The 25,722-nt window shown below is 35.2% G+C and overlaps 2 protein-coding genes across 7 annotated transcripts in view; both read right to left on the bottom strand.

Moving 5' to 3' along the window:
* The window catches only part of Fife (regulating synaptic membrane exocytosis protein fife), a 135,560-nt gene extending 110,174 nt beyond the window's left edge, over positions 1-25,386 (bottom strand). For 2 of the 6 annotated variants that reach the window (XM_089730990.1, XM_089730992.1), the window contains exons 1-2: positions 25,242-25,382; positions 1,012-1,039 (exon numbers count right to left, since the gene is read on the bottom strand). The gene's annotated coding sequence lies outside the window, so the exon portion shown is untranslated. Of the gene's footprint in view, positions 1-1,011; positions 1,040-25,241 lie in introns of all 6 variants that reach the window. The other 4 variants (XM_089730995.1, XM_089730994.1, XM_089730993.1 and 1 more) reach the window with 4 other exon arrangements.
* Positions 1-25,722, bottom strand: part of LOC114249580 (ecto-NOX disulfide-thiol exchanger 1) — a 120,303-nt gene that overhangs the window by 26,389 nt on the left and 68,192 nt on the right. The gene's annotated exons all lie outside the window — the stretch shown is intronic.

Raw genomic sequence — 25,722 nt, 5'->3', positions numbered from 1 at the left:
AATTAGGAAATAACGACGTAACTTTTGACTATAATGGCACATTGAACAGATTAAACGCCCGTACCAAGGAAATGTTGCAATCTTAAGAACGAACAAATAATATATTTTTTCTAAATCGTATTCTAGTGTATTTATTATAAAGTGTACAAAACTTTGTCTCTGATAAATAAATATTTATAAGAGGTACTAAAAGATTTGGAATGAAAAAATACATTAAATGAATTACTTGGAATAATTATTTTCAATTTGTTCGTTTTACATTCGATGTTGAACGTATAAATTTTAGTGGTTGTCAATTCAAGTTTTTTAGTACTTTAAATAGTCAGAGAATTCTTGGTCTACCTGGCTTGCAGCCGGATTGCTTTGCTTAATCAAGTTTTGTTATTATATACCGTATATTATTATTATTATTAATAAGTAATTAATCGTACAACCGTATTAAAATTACTTATTTTAATTTGCAAATAAACTCGGATTTACGAAAAACATTACAAACTTAGTAAGCAACACACAAACCAAGTAAAATTTTAACATCCTTAATTACATTTCTTCTTTTAAATGAAAGATTAAATAATTTGTATAGATTTATTTAAGTTAATTAAATCTTTTGAGTTTGCAACTCATTTGGGTTCCTTTATTTCTTTACTGTACACATATTTGTAACCATAAAAAATATCTAATTCGCCTTTACTATTGATTCGATTTCCGGAATGAAAAGCATCTAAAGTAATTTTACCAGAACGTTCACATAATAGAAGTAAATCTTAACATCTGTATATAGGTACATAACAGAAAATCTCATTTCCTTGGAAATGCTAGTTGGCGAAACGCTTACTGTCTAAAACAGTTGGGAAGTGAATTACTAACTGAAGTGAATTCACACTATCTTTGTAGCTTTCAGATTTATAGCTCCGATTTCCACAAAGTAAATTTTACTTTCTGGGAATCGTAGAGATCCTCTTATAAATACGAAACCATGGCTCGATTCACTGATTTTAGATAGGTACTTACCGATCAAAGAGCTTGATTTAACAATTACCTGAAATGAAGAATGATAAAATTAGACTCACGTTCTTATTATTATTTAATTTAATGAGCGTGTTGTAAATCAAATTATCGAAAACAAATCATTAACTTGTTTTTATTGTAATTATTTATAAAATATTTAATTAGTTACGGTCATATTTCATTTTGTTATTGTAAGGTTGATATATTTTTTGACTTAATGAGTATTACCTATATTGTTTAGTTTTCTAGTGTCTAGTCAGTCTAGTTTTTTAGTGTGTGTTCTAGTTGTATTAGTTACTTCTAAAACACTTACATTACGAGACATGTTTTCAATTTTCAATAATAATAATCAGTCAAAATGAAACATACACAAATTTTAATAACAGAAAATTCCAAATCGTCGTTAATAGTATAACCATCAGACCTTCCTCAACTGCCTTCATTCATCGAGTAACTTTGCAAGATTGAGTGATCAGATAAATCTGTCACGAGCGCTTTATGGAGCTCACTTTTGAATGGAACCCATCATGGTTATGACATTTAAAAATTAGATCCTTAATTCGATAAATAATGTAATGGTTTATGTAACAGGTCGATGATGGTAGCCCACGAAAATTAGCAAGGATCGCAAGTATGTATGTGGACAAAATTGCTATTAATTGGTAAAACACCTACGGGACTTCATTATTATGACTTTTATGATGAATATTAATAAAATGCTAGAGACAAAACACTTTTATGGCTATGAATTATTAGTGAAATCATTAAACAGACGAAATTGCTATTCATTCAGGTAGAGTATTGCTGAAAAAGAGCAGTAATAACGATTAAAAAGACAATTTTATAATTGCTATTTTTATCTCTTTCCCACGATGATTCGCTCAACATAAATAGATAGAATGGTGGTAATTACCCGAGTACGTTTACAATACAGCCACAAGTAATTAATTAATTTAAAATGTTTTTGTAGATTCACACAGATTACACTCCGTAGGTCACTGAATGAGTCATCCATCATGAGAACCATCAGTCCTCCACTTAAACAGAAAGCACATGTGATTGAAATCCACTCTGCCTTTAACTCTATAATAGAACTTTCCCTCTCACTTCCTTCGCCTCCTTTTTCAACAGAGTACATTGAAAATAATAGTATTTCTAAGATACAATAAGTGCGCGATCAGGACACAGCGCTGCTTCTAACTGCTTTATAAACTGCCTCATATCAGTTTTCGAGCCACTATTCAAAATCGGCTAGTCTTCGCGACTAATACACCGACGATAGATGACCAATATCCTCTCTATCACACTGGAGCTCAACGGAGGCTCACTCTGTAGCAAAATACTATACCAATAACCGTCAGTCAAAACAAGCCTGTATCCCATTACAAAATTACTCAGGTAAGTATAAAAAATAATTCAATGTAAATATTTAACTTGGATGGATTCGGTGACACAAGATATTTCCTGAGCTGACGTTCCGACACCATCAATCATAATAACAATACGGACTTGCGTTATGCCGGCCGTCAGGTACGTCACGGCTGCGTAAGGGGTAAAAATATATTACATTTATTAAACTAGGTTAAAGGTCCGTCGGAGTCCATAAATAAAAGACCTTTTCTTATGTTATCGAAAGTAAAATTTATGATTCTATAAGTACAGTGTTCTAGTTAAGTAGTTACAGTGTCTGAATGGCGACACAGATCCAATTATAATGTAATTACTAGTCACGATTCATTGGTCAAACAAATTCAAGTAACGAACCAAAGACAAAGTTATACTAAAACTAGCGACCCGCCCTCGCTTCGCTTCGGAAACATTAAAACACACATGAAACAAAAAAAATATATAATTTTTTTTTTAAATAAAAGTAGCCTATGTTCATCCGGGACAATGTCGGCTTCTAATGGAAAAAGAATTTTTCAAATCGGTCCAGTAGTTTCGGAGCCTATTCGAAACAAACAAACAAACAAATCTTTCCTCTTTATAATATTAGTATAGAGTATAGATGTTGTTCTAGTGGGTGCTTTAGTGTCACTGACCTTTGTACCACTGTGTTTGTGAAAGATCGGTTATTTGGGGTCTGCCTGAACTTTTGCTCATAATTTTTTTAAATAAACATCGGTTTGGTATATGTTATGAAAATTAAAATACAAAAATACAGTAATAGTCTGTCCGTTATATGACCTTTGCCTTTTCGAGCTATGGCCTCATGACATCAACCGTCCGTAGTAGTCCTAATAGAACAAATACCTATCCTAATACCACAGAGTCTACTCCTGGACTTAGACCCTCCTCAAGGCTTTCCACAACGACCAGTCCTGGGATGTGTGCATTCAGCGGATTCTCGTTAACCTCAATAGATCGTTGGTCCACCCTATCTACGCTACGTCTTCCGGTACGCGGCCGCCACTCAACAACTTTTCGGCCCCAGTGGACACCTTTTGTACGAACTTTAGGCTATTACCATGATTTTCCTGCGAATGTCCTTATTGCTGATGTGATCTCGTAGAGAAACTCACGAGCAGAATCCTTTCCTCTTTGAGTGACCTTGAACCTTCTGATAAGGCCCATTGTGAGCGACCATGTCTCATATGTCATAACGGGAAACACATTCTGGTCAAAGACTTTCATCTTCAGACACTGTGGTATTTGTGATGAAAAAGTTCTGCGTAGCTTTTCGAACGTTGCCCATCCAAGTTAGATTCGACGATTGACCTCTTGTTTGTACACATACAGTGGGTACCTTATAAATTTCCCGCATTCACTCAGTAAAAATATAGTATTTTGATTTTATAATGTATGGCAATCGTTCCGAAAAGGGGAGATGACTTCAGTTAAGCAGCAGGTCGCCATTATTCTTCTTCTTCGACCTCGATTTTCATTTCTTATATTCTTGGACTACACGCATCCAGTTTTTTCCTACGGCTCTTACTCACTCACCCGCCCATCTCATTTATTACTTGCAAACGTTTCTAAGTCTAGTTCAATGTGACAAATCTAGTACTTGTAGATCTTAAGCCAAATTGAACTATAACATATAAGGACTTTACCTGGCGGAATACAGGCTAGGAAAAAACGTAGTGCGATATATTGATTCATGTTTCATGAGAAAAAATTTAAACGTTTTAAATATCTTTCTACTCCATTTTTTCAGATTTCAAAGACGAGTGACGCCTTATTATTTATGACCCATATTTGCTAGAAAGCTCAATCTAATAAAAATCAAAATTTACATGCTACTAGAAAAATTGTTTTTCTGAAAAGACTCAATGTTCGACTTTAAAAATAAAAATGAATTATTTATGAAAATTTGTAATTTATTAAATAACATTTGAAGAGGAGTAGGTGGCTGTAGTTTTCTATAGGTTGCTGCTCCTATAATATACAATTATTTAAGTATTGCCATAGATTATTTGACTAGCTTTTGACCATGCTTGAAAAAGTACGAATTTGTAATTTGTTTAAATCGTAATTTATCTAACTATAATTTAAAAACAGTTTACAGACATTGCTCGGTAGAGAAGGAAGTGTTAGTCCATAGTTGCCTCAGAAGGCAAGATTTATGTATGTATGGTATGTGATATATTACTTTAATTACGCTGTCTATGGGTGTCTTTTTAAATTTTTTCTTTGGTTGTATTAGCTACTGATATTTATATAAGAGATACCTAAGACTCTTCAAGTCCCGTAATAACAAACACAGCTGAGGTCTTTGTGCAAGTTCACTCATGATTATTATTTATTTATTATATTCCAAATTTAATGTCGATGGATCTCCAAATTGAATTATATGCAATAAAATTAATACAGAATGTTAGTTATGTTTTTTGGTATCCACTTAAGAATCAGAATTAATCAGGTCTGTTACTTTTAATGTTGTAAACTAACTAGATATACTTATTTCGTCTTCTCCACTTAGTATTTAAATAAAATTACCGGATAATGGAAGTTTTCTGTTTAACAGACGTCCTAATTATTGCTATCTCCTTTAGATTTTTTTATTCGAGAAGTTCCAGAAAACAGACAGAAATAAACTAATGAAAATTGCACTCAAAGTTAAGGCATTCGTGGAGGTTCGCAAAGCGGGACCAGGAAATTAAATTTTATATTTCTTTCGCGGCCACTCGAGACATTCGTTTGACGTAGAACAGCTGCCGGTCGGCGCGGCTTGTGCCCCCAGATACGGATTTCTTACGTTCGGTTTTAATAAAACTTATACTTGTTCGCAGAAACAAAATAATACGCCACGGTCGCCATGTTCTCGTCGATTCGTATAATCATTACAAAGTTTTGCTTAACCGTTTTATCTTTATAAGTTTTGATACATACATCGACCTTAAATTAATTCACTCAAGTCATGATACAGTTTTGTTTTTCCTTTTGACACTCTCGAAATATGTTACTAATTTGTAATATGCACGACTAATCTCGATGTCTGACTTCGTCTACGAAACACCTATCGACGATCGTCGCAAATCGTCTATTTGTCTATTGTGTTGTCTTAAGAATTAGGAGAGAGCGAATTAAGCTTTAAGATGACTCCATGTCTAATTTGGCAACGTCCTACTCATAGCTTACACTGATTTACGGCTTCCCATCGTACATTTATCCTACATAATTAGTTAACAGTCACGCAAATGCTACGCTATGTCAGCTTCGCCAGGCATCGCAATCTAAAAAAGATCCTATATTCACCCGGAATATTTCATGAAAATCCTTGCATTAAATTTTGTCTGTGACACCTGCACAATCAGACAGACAAAAATATCAAATTATAGGTGTTTCTATCTAGTTCGAATTATATCTACAACCCCCTTAATTTATCAAAGTATATTTAATTTATAGACACGGCTTTGTTACGGTTTTATCCATACTAATATATAAATATTGTTACGCGCTCATCCCTAGAATTATCGATAGTATTCTACACATATTTAGTAGTAGTTTCCGCTATCTGTCAATAGATGGCGTTGTACTTCTCGAGCGTTCTGGGTGCTACTAGATTCTTTGATATTCGTTTGACTATTCAACGATAGATTGCGTTACTCTTACCGCCGTAACCACGGGGCGTAAGTAAATGCGAAAGTAGCTCAGTCTGTTTGTCGCGCTTTCATGCCAAAACAACTGAACCGATTTAAATGAACAGTAGTACACAGATAGCTTAGAGCCGAAGAAAGGACATGGGCTATTTAATGCGAAAAAATAGTTGTAAAAGGTTGAAAGAGGTAGATGAAAAGTTGTATGGAAGTACCGTCATTTTCAAAGCTAAAAGCTTGAAACTTATTTTCTAGGCTGTAGCTTCGATATGAATAAATATGACATTAAGCTTAAATATCAAAATAACCTATAAACTATAATTTATAAAAATATAGTTTGAATTACCCAAAATTTAACGATAAGTGTCAAAGTAAGAAGGAAAAAATCCGTCATCTGCGAGCTATTATATTTTTGCGTGCGCCGCAAAAACCGTTGGAGTTACACGTACATAGTATATAAAATGGAAATGTTTATCTCAAATAGTTCTACGACAAAGCACGTGCCGGTATCTATCTTTTATTTGTAAGCCACTATCGCCAAAATCGTGAACCATTATCATCCACAAGAAGAGGTAAGAAAAGATGTTTTTGTTTATTATAATACGTTCTTTTTTATTGTGTTTGTTACAGTCAGGACCTTATTTGTATAAAAGAATATTCAATGAGATCAATAATGAATTACAATTCCTGAAGCGAAGCGAAGGCGGATCGCTAGGTTTCGTTTTTTCTTTCCGAAAAATAAAAGCGTCCTTAACCTTGGGGAGGTTGAGACTTCGCTCGTTTAAAAGCTCAGCTGAAGTGGCTGCACTTCAACTCGACTGAGCTAAACACGAGGTGGGACAGATGGCATGTCTTAAATTGCTTCCGGAACTCCTGAAGCAAATGAGACCACGAGGGAAAGCTGCCGAAAATTTCAGTTGGGAGAAGTTAACTCCACCTATAAGACTCCTTTGCATATTCTGATATTGAACCGCGACTTCCCCCCGGTCCTATGGAAATACTTGATTAACGAATTTCCTCGCATTAACAAAACAATAATACAAAAATTTTGTAAGGAAGACGATCAATCACTTTCCTAGAATACGGTCAATAAAGCAAACGTATTCATCAATTAATCACCATAAGAGCAAACAGTACAAATAATGGCGGAGACGAAGCCACTAATAGATTACTCGTGTATCAGCTGAGATGCTACGGAGGCTGCGTACTTAACGAGCCGTAGCGATATCTAATATACGTCTACTACGCACACTACATTGGTTAGTTTTATATTCCTCATCTTTGTACATCTAATTTACAAATAGATATAACGATAAATGACACAAGGGAAGGAGCTTTTTCATCCACTTTGTATCGTTCATCTTAATGCTGTAGCCTGTGACCTCCATATTATAGCATACGGTTGACGAAATTCCGCCAGCAACCTTACTTCCTAAGCAGCGCGGATAACCTCTATGACTAGACTCTACAACTTAGGTCTCTAGATCTTTTTCTACCAAATTGCGGCATTATTTCCTGGCTTGTTTTCTAGAAAAATGTCCGAATTATTCGAAAACGGAAACACGAAACGAACGAACAGGATTCGAATGACATTCATTAAGCATAATGGAACCATATTAATCCATTAGTTAGTTGGATTTTAATTCGTTCAATTTGTTTGGGAACGTACCGCTCAATATCAATCAACAAACGTTTTCCATAATACAACCGAGTTTATCATCCATTAACGTTGTATCTTTGCACGATTCGGACATTCATTTTTATGACGATTTGTATCGACTAACGAGCTTTCCGGCTTAGTTGCTCGAGCCAAGCTATTTTCAACGCATTTACATTTTTTCTTTCAGATATATGTTTATAACGTAGTGGCTATAATTTTTTTTGTGTAATTTTTACACTTCAAAGTCTAATTTGAAGCTAGACTACTTTAATGAAAAATTGAGTTTTACTGAAACTCGTGCTCAGCTATGTTACTGGTGGTTGGACCTCTTGTGAGTCCGCGCGGATAGGTACCACCGCCCGGCCTATTTCTGCCGTGAAGCAGTAATGCGTTTCGGTTTGAAGGGTGGGGCAGCCGTTGTAACTATACTGAGACCTTAGAACTTATATCTCAAGGTGGGTGGCGCATTTACGTTGTAGATGTCTATGGGCTCCAGTAACCACTTAACACCAGATGGGCTGTGAGCTCGTCCACACATCTAAGCAATAAAAAATAAAAAGAGAAAAATAATTGGAGATTTCGCAATTATTTTTCTCTCTGATTGACCAAGCAATCAGGTTACAGATTACAAGTATGTATATAAAATAATGATTTTTTTAAATATTGAAACTACGTCAATCCTATCCTCAATCTTACTAGCTCGGTTCCATCAAACCATTGTTCTTTATTTTTTGTAATACCGTTAACCTCATTTGGAATAATAAAATGTCGTCACTATGACGTTATTAATAATATTGTTTATCGAAAACATGCGCTTAAATAAACTGCGTTATAATATACAAATAAGAGGACATTTATGCAAACATCAGAACTATACACATATTGACAAATTTTATGTACAATGACCCAACAAAAGTAGGTCACTTTGGATAATGACTGTGATAAAACAGAAAAATGTTATAATACAGGGCAACAAAACTTGTAAATAAAAATGTTTAATTGTTTTAATTTGATCACACTTATAGCTAGTAATCTTCAATTTTGTATTTACTTCCTGTTTATCTTTTGGCGCCCGCTAGTAAATTGTTCTATTTAATATGCGTAAAATATGTCACCAAACAGGTGTCCAACTACGTACAATAAATCCAAATTTTAGAATTTCTAATTCCTAATTTACATGTGTTATGTTGTAACCGTTTGTTATCTCTCAATAAATAATATAATACTTTTGAAATAGTATCAATAAATAGTAGTAAGTAGTAGTAGTAGTAGTAGTAGTAGTACGCCTATGCCACATATCCGGCACGGTACCTATCAAGCGACGTGACTATGCCGCGTAGAATAAATAAATAAATAACTTATAATTACTAAATATTTACTAACAATCACGCCACGATAACTGGTCCCGTGCTAAGTTCGTAAATAGCTTGTGTTACAGGTCCCAGATAACGGAAATAAATGTAAGATTTTTATTTATTATACACATACATATATTTAATAGCGACCCGCCCTCGCTTCGCTTCGGAAACATTAAAACACACATGAAACCAAAAAAAAATAAAAAAAAAATAAAAAAAAGTAGCCTATGTTCATCAGGGACAATGTCGGCTTCTAATGGAAAAAGATTTTTTCAAATCGGTCCAGTAGTTTCGGAGCCTATTCGAAACAAACAAACAAACAAATCTTTCCTCTTTATAATATTAGTATAGATATACATCCATAACCCTGGAAAAGACATTTTAGTTATATTTATCATACAAATATCTTCCCTCGGCGGGATTCGAAACCACGACCCCCTTGTGTAGTGACCATGTCACTTACGACTACTTCAGACGGCCGTTTATATAATACTGAGGCAGTGATTATTTAAGGTTTTTTTCAATTTTTTATTGCTAAACTAGTAGAACACCCAATGGCCCCTCCTTACGTGAAGCTTGTGGAAAGATTGAGGGCTTGAATGCCGCCACCGACCTTGAGACATGTTGTCGAAGTCACATCCATATTAAACTAGGATTGTCCCACCCTATATAGCACAAACAGGAATTTATGACTGCTTCACTACCTAATGAGGCATGATGGCGGATCTTACGAGTGTTCGCTCACAATACGCTCTACCAACAATAATTAGATGCGCAAAATTACATAAACATGGACATACTAACTTGCAAACGTCCGCTGACAGCTTTTACGGTGATTTAGAATAAATCGTGTAAAATCAACCCGAAACATGTTTCGTTTGATATAATTTACTAGTCTTGTAATTTACAGAAAATCTCGAAGCAGCTAGAAAATATTTTGAACTGCTCCCAGTTTAATAATGTAACGATTTAAGAGAGATCGAACCTTCAACCTTTCTCAAGGTGAACGATGGCTTTCTTGATGTAGTGTCAATGATTACCAATAAATAAAAAACAAATGAATCAAATCATTAATTAAGTAAAACTGGCACGACGACCCGGCTTCAGGGCGCTGTGCCATTCCACGTGGCATTCCAGAATCGATAATTTAAAATGGTTAAAATTGACAGCACGAAATGCAAAAACGAAATTCCGGAAAATTCATCAGGTTCATATGGCTTTTGGCAGACGCTTTTAATTGTATTAAATATTATTGATTGACTTGACTTACTATTAAGTTCACTGTTTACAAAATTGATATTAACCAAAGTTATGTTCCTTCCTTCATTTAATACCAGAAAACGACATGCTCCATGTTTAAGTTGAGGGCTTTACAGCGGGACAATGGACGCATTGTCTTTTCGATTTCAAATTCAGTGTGTTCTTCTCTTCTAACGAATTCCCTTCTTGGCTTCTAATGAAGGAACTTAACATAGCTAAATCGTAAGTACTATAATCAAATAAAATACAATTTACCTAATAGTGAAAAACGAAACATTTTTCCTACATCCATTTTCTCATACGATTGATGATGAACAAATGTGAAAAGTCGAAAACACACACACACACATTGCAACCCTATTCGACGGAGCTTAGAGATGTGTCGCTCGTTTACGTTTCGCACGCGAATGGCTTTGAAGTGAAATGATAGTAAAGACAAGCTGAATCTTTCTTTGGTTCTTTTATTTATGACGAGCTCACCACGCCCGCGAGTCTCGGCGAGGTCGGAGTGCTTTTATTTTACAACTCCACTTTTTATCTCATAGCAGGGTTATTCCCGGCAGGTAAATATAATGAGACTCTAGAACTTTCCAACTCGAAATCGTTACAATAAATTTTAAGTCAGATAAGTAGGCACAAGAATATAGTAAGGGGCTTATCTTTATTTTAAAGTAACAGTCCTTTTTCCAATGAAACAGTTTTAAAAGTATTTTCAAAGTTATCGACGATTTATAAGGAAACGCAACCGGTGATAACAATGAATTCGTGTCATAATCAATATCAGCGCACGAAATTCGAATTCTAATGCGCACGACAAGTACATACAGTTTTTTTTCTGCGCTAAAGACGTTAAATATCTCACAGCCAAACTAGTGTCATTGGACTTACAAGCCGCCACACTAACAGTACTGAAAATAGACTATAATTGACAATGAAGAGCTCATTTCCGAAAATAAAGTAAAACTGCAAACCTATATTAACAAAACACCAAAAACAGTGCATCCAAAGAGCTAGAAAAACATCAATGATTTTTAAAGATTGTCTTATAAAACCATATTGTTAACTTATTTAACCTACAAAGCTTTAGAAACGAGTTAAATGACAAGATAATGCGCCAAAGAAAAAGGTTCTGAGTTGCACCGGAATTTATGCCAAAAGGCCTTACTTACTATAGTGCATCGAAAACTCGGGTAGTATGGGCACGTTCATTACATAGATGGCCACCGATTGCTTAAGGCTGCTTTATACTCTGGCACGACAAAGGATAAATACAGAAAATGTGTATTATTTACTTCTCAAGCAAGACTTACTTGTGTCCTAAACAAATCGTCTAAGGCAGATGAATAACGACATTTCCGCAAAGTTCGAGGCCCTCTGACAGCTACCTAGTCTTGCCATAAATACTGAGGCAAAGGAAAAAAAAATTCTATTGCAAATAACATTTATTACTTTTACAGTGTGTTAATTTAATACATAAATATAAAACAATTTAAAGTATAAAAAGCTTATTCGAAGTGGTCTCCATTGGCTGCAATACAGTCCTTTAAACGTTGAGGCCAGTTATCAATAGAAGCACGCACTCTTTCCATGGGAAAATTTTTCACTGCCAATCGTACGGATTATTTTAGGGACTCCAAATTATCATGGCGTTTAGAGCAAGCCGTACTCTCTAAAACTGACAATAAATCATAATCCAGCGGATTAAGATCGGGACTAGACGACGGCCAGTCTTCAGCTCTGATGAAGTCCGAAATATCCGTTTCCAACCAAGACTGCGTAGACCGAGCTTTATGACCTGGCGCCGAGTCTTTGCGGAAGGACCATTCTTGATTATTGAACATGGTGTTGTTAAGGGGCTTCACTACCTTCTCAAGAATGGTATCTTGATACACTTGTGCCGATGTTTTGATACCTTTTTCACAAAAGTATGGCTCAGTCACTCCTTCATAGCTAATACCCCACCAAACCATCACTGAAGTCGGATAGTGCCCACGTTGCACTCTGTCGACTAATTGGGAAGCTTCCTTAGAGCTTTGAGCCTAAATACGGTCATTTTATTTGTTAAAATGTTGCTCAATTGTAAAAATGTTCTCATGCGTAAACAAAATTTTTCTGTGACCTCCCTTTGCGTACCGCTTCAGTAGTTGTTTCGATTTTACCACCCTATTCTCTTTTAAATTATCAGTTAAGAAATGATCAGTACGTCTCTTATAAGCTGCAAGTCCTAAGTCATCTTTTAAAATACGCGACATGGTTCTAGGTGCTATCTTCATCTCCCGAGATAAAATCTTTTGCTTTCGGACAGGATTTCTTCGAATTCTTTCCCTTACTGCTTTGACCACCTTTTTCGTACGAACACTACGTGGACGGCCAGATCTTTTTCGGTCACAAACAGAGGAGGCCTCATTACACCTACTAATAGTCCGGTACACAAATATTTTACTCATACCAAGCGTATGGAGAGTTTTAAAAATTGCATTTGGCTCCATACCTACTTTGTTTAATGCAATCACAGCGATTCGGTTCTCTTTATCACCCCACTCCATTTTAATATCGCAAAATATTGTACAATGTATTGGCGCCAAAATGAGAAAACTCAATGAGCAATCATATAAAAATTACAGATTCCAAATTCAATTGTAATATTTTGTTTATTTTTAATTGTAACAGTATTTATGGCCAGACTAAGTATACATTTAACTCGAAAGGCCCATAGTCCGTCTTGATTATTAAAAAAAGGAGTTTAATGTTTTCGATGCTTGTGTATGTATGTTTGTAAGCCTCTTGTTTCAGTAAAGCTTTGGAATGCCTGAACAAGGACGTATCGTGTAACATTAGAAACATCGTCTCACAAGACACTAATTATGTTTTTTTCAAATATATTACATACAGAGCTATATATATGCATCCAAGATATTAACAGGGGATCATAACATTTGTAAACCAAACAAAACCCACGTTCCCTCTAAATAAACCAAGCTAAGATGTATCACAAATCAAACAAAAGATGCTTTACCCTCATCCCAAAGGTGTAAATAGAAAATTTAAGGACATCAAATCGTTTTCGAAATTCGAATGTGTAGCAGTGTTCGTCTAAAATCACATTTCGATAACGGAACGATCGTATCCAACAAAGGTTCGTTTAGCAATTTCCGTCCATCCTTTTAGATGAACGTAGGTGGAAAGTAGAAACTATAACAGGAGCCAAGAGCGACAGTAACGCTATAGGGAACAGCTGCTTTCACCGATATTGGCTCGTTCCACACGATACGCTCAATGCTTACAAATACAGTACCTATGTTCCGACAAATCGATACCTGCCACTCTCCAGGACGCAGAGAGCTACTGACTGACATAAAATAATATTAAGATATTCTTCGAATTTGAGCTGACGCTTTGTTTTGTGTCATAATAATTTATTATTGTATGTACATACCTACATACATATGTTCTTTTTTATATTCATAATAACAACAAAACCTAGCCCGGTGAATATATTTCCGAAGCGATATATTTTTTGGAAAAGGTTTCTGTTTAAAAATAATGTTTGTTATTTATTTCTAATCTATAGAAATAAAACAAGACGATTTAATAAGACAATAAAAACATGTTATTTTTAATTTAAGAATTCTAAATTTATTTCGAGCGAATCTGTGTTTATATTATCTTGAGCGTATGGTTCTACGCACACAATTCTGCCTTTTAAGTAATAAAAAAGATGTGTGGTGTCGTGGGACACCGAATAGTGACGAAGTTCCTTATTATAAAAATATTAATTTTAAGTTCTTTTCGAGGTATAAAGAAAATAATACTGGAGGCTTTGCAACAACCCACGGTCATTCGGTAACGTGCGAACTTATTGTGATACACTTCATTCACGGTTGTTTGCATAAGAGTTAGTGTATTGCGCAAACGAACGCTCTGAGATCGTGGTCAATGAATGATAAAAAAATCAGTTATTTTTTGTACGTTTTTACAAAGTTAAGTCTTACACTGTGTGCATTACTAATTTGTACGTTATTACAAAGTTAAGTCGTACACTGTGTGCGTTACTAATAAAAATCTTACGTTACGGACGTTTTTTCCCGGTTAGGGTACCCCCGCGTAGTCCCATCAGGAACTTTGTTCCAAAAATTATCGAATATAATATATGTACCTCACACATTATCCCAAACTTAAAATTTTATTAACGCCCCAAAAATGAATATATCTGTCGGCCAAATACCCACGATTCGTGAATAATTGACACCATTTTCTAAACTATACCACTACGAATGCACATCTTCCGTGATTAAAACGACCCTGTAACTTATCATTTAGGAATCGTCTTAGTCAATAAATAAAACAAAAAAATAACATTACTCACGACACCAATTCCTCTTTATTTCTATCATAGAAGCCGGGTGTGTTCTCATTTACATACATTTGGCTGACCCAACATCCATAAACCCTTTTTATAGCAGTAAAGAAAGGATTTCTGAGGTTTAACAAAGAATTTTTTACTATTTAGTAGAAATCGGTACATTGAACGGGTTCTCCTCCGAGATTACTCTCATAAATAGTATTATTAGTTCATGCGCGATCGTATATTTAATATACGACTATTATCTATATCTCAAATTAATTCTTATGTTAGCATCGAATTTTAATTATGTTCTACTACACTTGTTGGGTACGCGGTGCCGATATGCTTGTAACTAACTAGGCTTGCAACAAAGAAGTAGGTACGTCGTTGAAGCAAGAAACTCTTTAAAGTACGTGCACACGAAACATATTAAGCCATTTAACTATGATGTTTATAACCAAAGACAGCGCGACGTTTCTAATTAAACTTAGTAACTACAATGTTGCTTAACAAGAGTTTAAGGATATTGCATTTATAGCGTCTCTCGTATAGTCAGATAAAAGTTAGTCATGGCTTGGTTAATATATAGTTACTAGGTTAACATATATGTACCTCTACTTTAATGATAAAAATTAAAATTATAACACACATATAAAAATACAATTGAATTGAGTGCCTTCTCTTTTTTTAAGTGGGTTAAAAATAAGAAAATACACTTTTTAGGTTAGGTTTCACAAAATTTCAGCACGCAAAGAAAATACAAAAATGTACTAAGTGATATCTTACAGTTCAAGTTTCGGAAGTGATTTGCATACTAATAGTCCACTGACGTAAGATTCCTCCAGACCTTAGTACCGACGCTTTTACATTAAGCTTCTCAACGTTAAGCGGATTTCGATAAATAATTATAGCTTTTATTTAATAAAATTGCAATTTAAATACTAAAATTTTCATGACTGACATTATACGTCATAGGTTTAAGAGATGTCGTTGGGTTAATATGGCTTATTAAGAAGTCGTCCAATGATCGAAAATTAACCACTGACATCTCGATGCTTGATTCATTTTAAAAATTACATTTATCTTTTAAATTTGTTTTTAACACTTTAAAGAAAAAAAATATCATTGCAATGTCTTTATCATAGATTACATAAAGGTTTTCAAAGCTCGATAGCTACGAAACAAAAATAAAAAAGCGGTTGACAAATAAAGAAGAAAATGGTAAAACCTGGTTTGTCTACATATAAAAAGTTATTATTGTTTTAAAAAAAGAACTAAAAAACTTTTTACTAGCTACATAACAAACAAAAAAAAAACATTTTTGCAGCTAACACTCGGTGGAATTGAAAGTGGATCTCATTCTGTCACATGCTAAGCCCTATACATGTAAAAGTTTGGAGTTCGTCATTACTGTTTTATCGAATTTCAAATCACAACGGTGCTTACGAAGACTTCACTTCGAAAAGACTATATGACTGACTGATGTCTCATTCTTTGCATATTTATTAATAGATCACAATTACCTGATTATATTCACAGGACATACGTTAGACATACCCTGATTACAATTCACTTAAATTTCTTAAATCAGGACAGTCTGACAACAAAATTACACGTACAAACTTCCAATACGATTGAAGCAAATATCGGCGATCTTCGTTGAATCGGCATGCAGAAACGAGGCGTGCCCATCCAACCATTTACATTATATTGTTCACTACATTTTCTAGTGCTTATTGTGAGCCGGAACCAAACTTATCTCACGCGAATAATGTAACTGAATATTTTATTTTTCAAGAGTTATCAACATCAAAACATTGGCACCAAAGGCTTATAATATAACGGTTACTAAAATTTTTGTAGAGAGTAATTATATAATAGTAATAATAGTTATGTACTACATAAACTATACAACGTTTTTAGGCAAATGATAATAAATAATTAGTTGGCAACAAATAACAAATTCGTTGTGATTCGGATAAATAAATAATTCAAAAATAGTTACCTAAATTCTTAGCTAATTCCCCATTTCAATGAAAAATTGCGTTGTAACGTTTTTTTTTTTTCGTAAACACTACGACGGCAGACTTATTATAGCTAAGTCGGTGGCCTTACGATTAAATCTGATACTGGTACACAAGAACCGTTTCAGGTGAGGCCCACGGCCCTTTGTAACGATAAGTCCATTTTATTGTCTCCGTCCGTAGCTTGGTTTTATCTTTTTATTGTCGGCCTGAACCGGCATTAGCAATATGTCTCTAAAGTTATGGTCGGGACAAAAACTGGACGAAGGCAATTACTGTTTTACTTACGTACTAAGCGATCAGCTGAAGACAAAGGTTTCCGCTTGTTTAAGAAAATAAAATTTAATATTTTTTTTAATGGTAACATACAATCTATTGATCTGCCTGAATTGGGTACGCTATCAAGGTCATCGACTCAACAATAAGATTGTTACTTAATACTTTAAAGACTTTATTACTGTTTACAATTATAATCTATAATCTGAATTTTCTTTATTTTTTTATTCTGTATAAACAAACAAGCCTAATTGAAATTAAATATATTCGAACCATTTATATAGATAATCATAACTAGATAATTACCGAGCAAAATTTATAAATATAAGTATACATATATATGGAAAAAGTAAATACCCGGGAACTTTTAGAAATGCATATTTTTTCGACTTATTTTATAAATTATACCGTAAAAGTATACAAAAATTTATTCGCAACTAGCTGACCCGGCAGACTTCGTAGTGTCTCCTCAATCGATAAATAAAAGACCTAAACTTTTGTATAAAATAAACTTACAAATTTAAAACAAACAAAAGGAATCCGTCCGACGGGGGGCACATCAAAGGAAAAACAAAATTGTTATTTTTATTTAATATCGAGCTTTTTCATATTTATCTACCTTTTAAACCTTCTCTGTACTTCCACAAATAATTCAAGACCAAAATTAGCCAAATCGGTCGAACCGTTCTCGAGTTTTAGGCGAGACTAACGAACAGCAATTCATTTTTATATATATATAGATAGAGTAATTTCCGAATTTATTTTATTACGTATGTATATGGATGAAGGAGAGCTCATGGCTTATCTGGTGTTAAATGGCTACCAGGGAATCCAGAGACAACATGAATGCCGCAACGCACCTTGAGACATGAGGTTAAAGTTTCAATTTTATATGATAACTGTCCTGGAACCATTTAATACCAGGTGGACTATGAGCTCGTTCATCCGTCTTTGCAATTCAAAATCTTAAAGTAAGGTGTCTAAATTTTGTTTATATATGAATCGCAATTTACATATTTTCCATATCTTGTGACAAGAGAAACGTCACGCGCCCTTCTGAAAATTTTTGAGGATTCGTAAACACGCACAAGCTTTTTAATGTTCTAGTCGTAAATGTCGGAATGTACCGATTTTTATACATATGTATACTTAATTTTAATTAAAAACAAGATCATTTTTAATAAACAAAATGAAAGTTGCCAATAAAAACGTGACTAAATCTAAACCGAGGCCGCCTTCTGAAGTTCTATCTGGAGTAGATTTAATTATCTGGGCAAACACCGCCGTTTGTCCAGTCAGCCATATTATTGAATCACAATTTGTCCGGGTAATTCAATCACTCACACCACTGACATTTATCCGGTTAACAATTAACCCTAACGTTAAATAAAAGAAATAAATATATTTCAGGTACAATACGTACATTAAATACATAGGCAACATTAAATTACTTCGAAGAAATGATTGATATTGGATCCTTGCCAATGATACGATATTTATACAAACTTTCTAAATTATACTATTATATATTCTTATTTCTTTAGTTTCCGCGGGTGGTGGACATAATGAAAACTACTTTTACGGTTGGATCTCGGGTTTGACGTACATTTTAGTAATATAACTATGCCCATAGTAAATACAATTTTATTATTATTTTCTATACTAATATATAACCCTACAGTGTTTTTTACGGATGTTCCCTTATTACTACTGAATTATGCATCCGATAGACTTGAAACTTGGTATCCATGTAGAAAATACATGTATTTAATGGATAGGCTAATATTTATGAGTGTTGAACTCCGTAATAATAATGACAATAAATAATAATGTTATTTTAAATGCGCAGCGAAGCGGGCGAATACGGCTAGTACCTATAGAATACGAATTTGAATCTGGTCAAAACAATTAACGTACAATACAAAAACCTCAACATAGCTTATACGCAATAAATTAATTAAAAACATGGAATTGTTTTTCTAGATAACAACTAGAATCGACTTTATTCTAAATAAATAAATAGATGAGAATATTGTTATTGTGTCTGACAACTTTTTAGAATCAAACTAATGCGCAGCAACAAGCCTTATTTAACTTTGTTTCATAAGTTACGACTGTTTGCATTCACGAAACAAGTAAATAGAATGCGATGTGACGACTTGACTCAAATTTCACGAGCACCTTAATGTTTGTGCAGAACTAACAGACAATCAACACTGGTGGTGAGGTTATGTTTATATTTGATTCATTCAAACAAGCAAAAGTGCATCGTATTAGATGACACGTGTTTTGAGGGACCATTCGCTGGGTGGTATTTGATTATTTGACTGTCTAGCGCACCGTTTTCCAGCGAACTAGACGAGTCTCTAAAACGCGGACCTTTGAATACGATGATGAAAACGAACTTATCGTGAAATCGTAGGTATAACAATAGCAAGAAAAAATCAACCTTAAGTGTCAATTTTTCGAGCTGTCGGCGCGACGAGAGCTATTTTGTTGCCGTACAAACACTGCTATATCATTGCAAAACCAAGTGCCGTAAATCAAAACATACGCCCTCGCTAAACCTTACCTTGGTACCTGCATACGGTGCCTAACATTTCAATAATAACATTACGGATGATATGATCGCCTATAGTTATACATATTATGTATGTAAATTCTGTAATAATATAAAGTCTTTAGAATCGCCCATCTTTCTACACAAACATTAAATTTGATTCGTAGATACTACTATAGCGCCTTCACCTCCAGGACCAGAATATCGATAGAATGTGATGAAGTTTGTCACCAACGTCCTGCTTACTGGTATGACTACCGCGAAGCTATTACTAGTACCAGTCTGATTATAGATCACAACTAAGACTAACCAAATGTCTCATTTACGATTTGATTGAAATCACACTATAAGCATTATATTTTCTAACCCGGTGAGGTACTTTCATATGCACACTATCATACTATCTTACATATGCATACTATCTTTATGCACACGAGTCAGACACGACACGAGTCGAACCGACTAAACACCTCCTGTCGCTCAACAACTCACGTCCGAACCTTGCGTGGGACAGAACTCATGAAAAGGCAAAGGGGGAAAGTGAAGCGTTTAGTGCGGAGTACATCTCTCCCACCACCCTCCCCCTTCGGACGCCGGACCGGCGGTCGTCGGCGCCACGACCCGGTTAGAACCGGTTGTCCCAAGGAATATCCGTCTGGGTCAGAACCAGCGTGGGTCGAGGATAACCGGCATTCCATCACCTGATGATGTTGCGTAAAACGCGTGCAGAGCCGCTTGCACGAAGTTTTCTTAGGCCCCCCTCACCGGTCCCCAGACCGACATGTGAGAGGGACCCGAAGCACTTGCTTGCCAGGGCTTGGCGAGATCCACCTCCCTGGCCTCCGCTCGACGGCAGCGGGCTTGAACGTTTCTCACCCGCCCCGCCACCTCCTTCAGCGAGATGGTGCACTCGCAGAAGTCGAGCATCGCCTAGCAAGACTCGTCGCCACCGAGCGTCAATGCCACAACACTCGGCATCGACAAGTCGTTTCCTGTTTTTGCGACGAGGTCATGGTGCCACCCCTCCCGTGCGGGGCAGACGATATAATTAGTCTAATTAAATATTAAAATATTATAATCAACACAATAAATCATTTACAAGGCGTAATAGATAACAATATTATGGTCGTGCTTAATGATCGAATTATTAAAATGATATATGCAACTTTGTCGTATAAATTGTGCTGCTATGTATTAATGAATATTTCGTCATTTTAATTCATCTTTAAGATACTTGTCAAATGACTTATAGCCGCAAGCTCTGTTTCGTGTGGCTTACATTTGTAATAGAGCGTCACTTTTTTTTCCTACCTATGCTGATAGCCTTGAGAGGCTTCTCCTTGACGTGTAGGTGAGCTCACGGGGCTCAAACCGGGAGTGTTGCTAACAAGAGCAGTGCTTTGCAGAATCTACCACCGGATCGGAAACGCGACCCATTGAAAAGATCAGGCGAGAAACTCAGTAGGCTGTGTCTATGGGTTGAACGTCACTAACATAACAACGCTGCAAGCAAAGACCAAAAATATTTTCGCAGGATATTTTTTTAGTTTGTTGAATTTAATATGGTTACTAATAATATTACAAGTATAATATAAATAACTATAATATAATAATAAATGTTTCTTTTGTAGCTCCTACTTTTTTTGAATAAAGATTTTATTAATATATAGGTTATCCATACTTATATAATATAATATAGTACCTCAATATTTAATTTATTATTATAAATGTGAAAGTGTGTTTGTTTATCCTTTTTTGACGTCGAAAAGAAGCAACTAATTGACAGGTTTTAAAGTGATAGTATTAGGCCAGAAAGTGACATAGGCAACCTTTCGTCCCAAAAAAATATATCATTCCCAAGGGAAACTACAGTCACACTATTCCTTGACCACTTGGACGAAGCTGCTTGGTAACAGCTAGTTTATTTAGAAATACGAATACAGAACCTACACGTGCTAACTCACGATACGCCCTCCCATCCCTAATTACTCAATTTTATAAATTTATCTAATTTCTTACATTTTGCAAGACCTTATCTTTTCATTTTACAAATCATTCGACATTTCATTCGGAATCAAGTTTTCAGTATCAATCTACAATATAATACATAATTGAAACATTAAATGTCTTTGTTATATTGATTGTTGCAAAATAATTTTATTTTTAAGAAGACTGATGCTTGTTTTATTTGTAGTTTCACACTTCAAATTTGGCACTTTTTATTACATTCGCCTATCAGATTAAAAAAAAAACCCAAACTACGTTTTACAAGATGGCGGCTATTTATTTATTTTGAATACCCATTTGAAATAATTTGTACTCGTTTCTATTTCTGTCTCTTCAGTTTTCATCTTCTTAATCGTACTTCCATGAATAACTCGAGTTACTTCTGAATTTTCACGGTTCAATATCTTCGTTCACGAGTTAATCAAAAAAATATCGAATGCAACTTTGTCACGTAAAATAACATTTCTAATACTGCAGCAAATGTCGGGCCCAAAACTACATCGTGATAATATGTGTATCGGCGTCGGACAGAATCATAATGAGACTCTACTGTCGTGTTGGCAACCTACTAACTTTTTTCCTTTTATTACTTTGTTTGGTGAACGGCTGACGTCAACACAATAAACACTGCGTACAAGTTAATTGGCACGTTTACAGTCGTAATTGAGTATCAAAAGTATATCTTGAATAGTGTGATCGTATATAAAACCTTACGCTATAAAGCTAGACTGTGCTACTGATTGTTGTACTGATTAAAAAGTTAAAAGTAGAATCTTGAAGAGAATAGTAAAGTAAAGTATATTTTATTCAATTTCATAATCATAAGATGATGAACCGAGCAAATAGAGAAATTCTAAAATATCTAAGGAAGTTAATAAATAAATAAATAAAATATGTTGATAAAAAAAATTCGAGTTCCCGTCAGCTGCCATTTTATTTATTGCTTTGATGGATGGACGAGCTCATAGCCCACCTGGTTTAAGTGGTTACTGGAGCCCATAGACATCTACAACGTAAGTGCGCCACCCACCTTGAGATATAAGTTCTAAAGATCTCAGTATAGTTACAACGGCTGCCCTACCCTTCAGACCGAAACGCATTACTGCTTCACGGCAGAAATAGGCAGGGCGGTGGTACCTACCCGCGCAGACTCACAAGAAATCCTACCACCAGTAAAAAGCCAAGGAGGAAAGGATAAAAGATCCAAGGATGCCAAGGATAAAATATTAGATTTTTAACCAACAATTCGAACTTTCCTTTTATCAAATCGCTATCTTAAATCGTGCCATCAAATCACAATTTTATTGTAAATGTAAAGAAGATAACTAATCTTGAAAGCAAATATTTCAATAAATTCATAACAGCGTCATATAATAAATTGAAAAGCTCTATATCATTTATATGATGTGAAACCTATTGATCACCGCGTAACCATTAGCTGTATGAAACGTGATCACAATTAACGATAAAACAGACGACTATTCCCTTACAACTGTGAATGTACTGTTCTGACTAAAACAACTGGTCGGATATAGAATATTTTGGTTAAGCTAATTTAATAAGTACATATTATATGCAAGCCTGTATTAGCGATTTTATGAACTCACATAAGAAACCTTACTTTTGATTTTTTTTTTATTGCTTAGATGTGTGGACGAGCTCACAGCCCACCTGGTGTTAAGTGGTTACTGGAGCCCATAGACATCTACAACGTAAATGCGCTACACACCTTGAGATATAGTTCTAAGGTCTCAGTATAGTCACAACGGCTACCCCACCCTTCAAACCGAAACGCATTACTACTTCACGGCAGAAATAGGCGGGGCGGCGGTACCTACCCGTGCGGACTCACAAGAGGTCCTACCACCAGTTGATGATATATAATTACATTTTAGTATGTATTATACAAATGATTTCCTTCCCTGTTATAGCATGACAAATCTAAAGCTTTTAGCTTCCAAACATTATTCTAATTTTTATCGAAATAAGTTCAATGTTTGCGTGATTGACGAATCAACAAACAAGCAAATGAAGAAATAGAAATACCAGAAACACCTACAACGAATCCGTAGCTTTTAATGTCTTTAAAATCAGGCTGCCGCTCTTCAGACACCCTAGCTACACGGTACTGACAAGTACGTACACTAAACATTAAAGAAATAATTACAATTAACCGAGTAACAAAAAATCACAAACCAAAGCAAAATATGGAAAGATATTGTAATCTAATCCGGGTCGCTAATGATCCTAGCTACACTTAGGAAAATACGACATGCCTCTGTTACAATTTTTCATGGATTGGTGTTTTACGGTTGCGATAGTAGTGATAGGCACTTTTAGATAGATCAGATTCTTCTATAATTGAAAGTAATCGCTTCACTAAACATAAAAATTGATTGTAAAAATATAAAGCTCAAATCATAACTCTATCTCATACTCATGATGTATATATGTTTTGAGTATATTACCATTGTTCCATAAAACGTAATAAAAACATAAAGCAATCCATTGACATTTAAAGCAACCACCTACGTGGGTCAACCCAACCTGTGCACACAACACCATGCCTAAAGGTATCGTTCGATGTACCCGAAACATTTTAACAATGTCAAACATTGGAAATGTTTTGAAAAAACGGCAACGCAAATATATATTTTAAAGCTGTAACACGCCATGAACGTATTTCACATATTCAGTTTCATTAAGTCCATACATGTTACCGCGTTAGAGGATAATTTGGTCTCCTGGGACAAGACGTGTGCCTTAATAACATTACACTAAACTTGATCTCCTTCCATTGAATATTTAGCTCCTAATACCTCTTTATAAATAGCAGAGTATCGAATTCTGTTAATCACAAACCTTCATTGTGGCTCGTACTTGAAAAGGTCATCAGAGTATTCCAATTACACGTAGGCAGCAAATGTTTGCGAAGCTTCATTGTTATCTTATCTTTGATGGACAGATCTTGAAGGTAAGCTGTTCTTTGTATTTCAAATTTTTTTTCGCAATAAATTTTCTTCACAATTATTTCTCTTTAAGCTTTATCATGAATTGAAATCTAATTTCGGATACATACTTCATTTAGATAAAAGTGCCTTGACCATTTGCTAAGCAATTTTGATATTTTTTTTCCGTTTATTTTGTATTTTATATTTCTTTAGGTGATACAGTAATATGGTGTAGATCGAAAATATCTGCCAAATTAGATAATATTTTAATAATAAATAATCCCTGAGATTCTAGAAAAAACGATCACTTTCATTTTTGTGAAAAATCAGAGCTTTCGTAGCCATTTTCCGTAACAATTCGTGACTTTTCAACTTTACCTGTGCCAGTCTTTAAATAAATATACGGGGGAACCGTTGATGATCAATCAAAAAACGACACGATGTTTGCCATTACTTTTATGGTCTATTATTCACTTATTGTTTTGTTCCTACTAATTTATTGCGGTACGTTAATGTCGCAAATTTACTAGGTCATTATGTTAATGACTCATCAACTATTCAACAGGTATACTTGTCCCAAGAAGGGTACTTAAAGAATAGAAGCTTTGGGTTGATGGCTTTTACAACCGTAATACAAACTATTGCCGAGGGCAGAAGCTTTGGTGTTCGCTGATGGCCCAGGCGGAGTTCTTTGACCAGCAATGTGCTCCCATCTTTTATTGTGTGATTATAAGCAATTATAGTAGTACTTACGCGAAGAGCGCGTTGTTATCCAGTTGAGTGCACTTATGGTGGTAATGTGAGGCCGCGTGGCCGGGCTGCGGCAGACTGTTGCTCCCGGGGCCGTTTCACTTGTTACGTGCCACCCGCCCGCCCTGCGCGACCGTCCGCCGCCCTCCGCGCGCCGCAACCTTACCCCGCTTTCACAACCCCACCCCGCGTATACCAATATCACGGGTCCTTCACTTCGCAGCATCCTCACCTTACCTAACTCACCTAACTACGCACACCATCTTTCTTTGTATGGCACCTCATAGGTCCAGCTTCAGGCGACGCTTTGTACGAAGACACATAGCTTATTCGACAAATGTTTAATGCACCAAATAAAATATATGTTGTACATGAGAAGCACCCATTACTTTATTCGGGCGGCACAGATGAGTGAAGGGGGAATTAATGTAAATTTGTTTCCGTATTGTGGGTCAATGTCAGGCTGACCTCATTTGGTAGATAG

Source organism: Bombyx mandarina, chromosome 11, assembly GCF_030267445.1.
Source record: "Bombyx mandarina strain Sakado chromosome 11, ASM3026744v2".
Lineage (NCBI taxonomy): Eukaryota > Metazoa > Arthropoda > Insecta > Lepidoptera > Bombycidae > Bombyx > Bombyx mandarina.
Note: the sequence above shows the minus strand (reverse complement) of the source record. Positions and strands in the feature narration are given on the sequence as shown.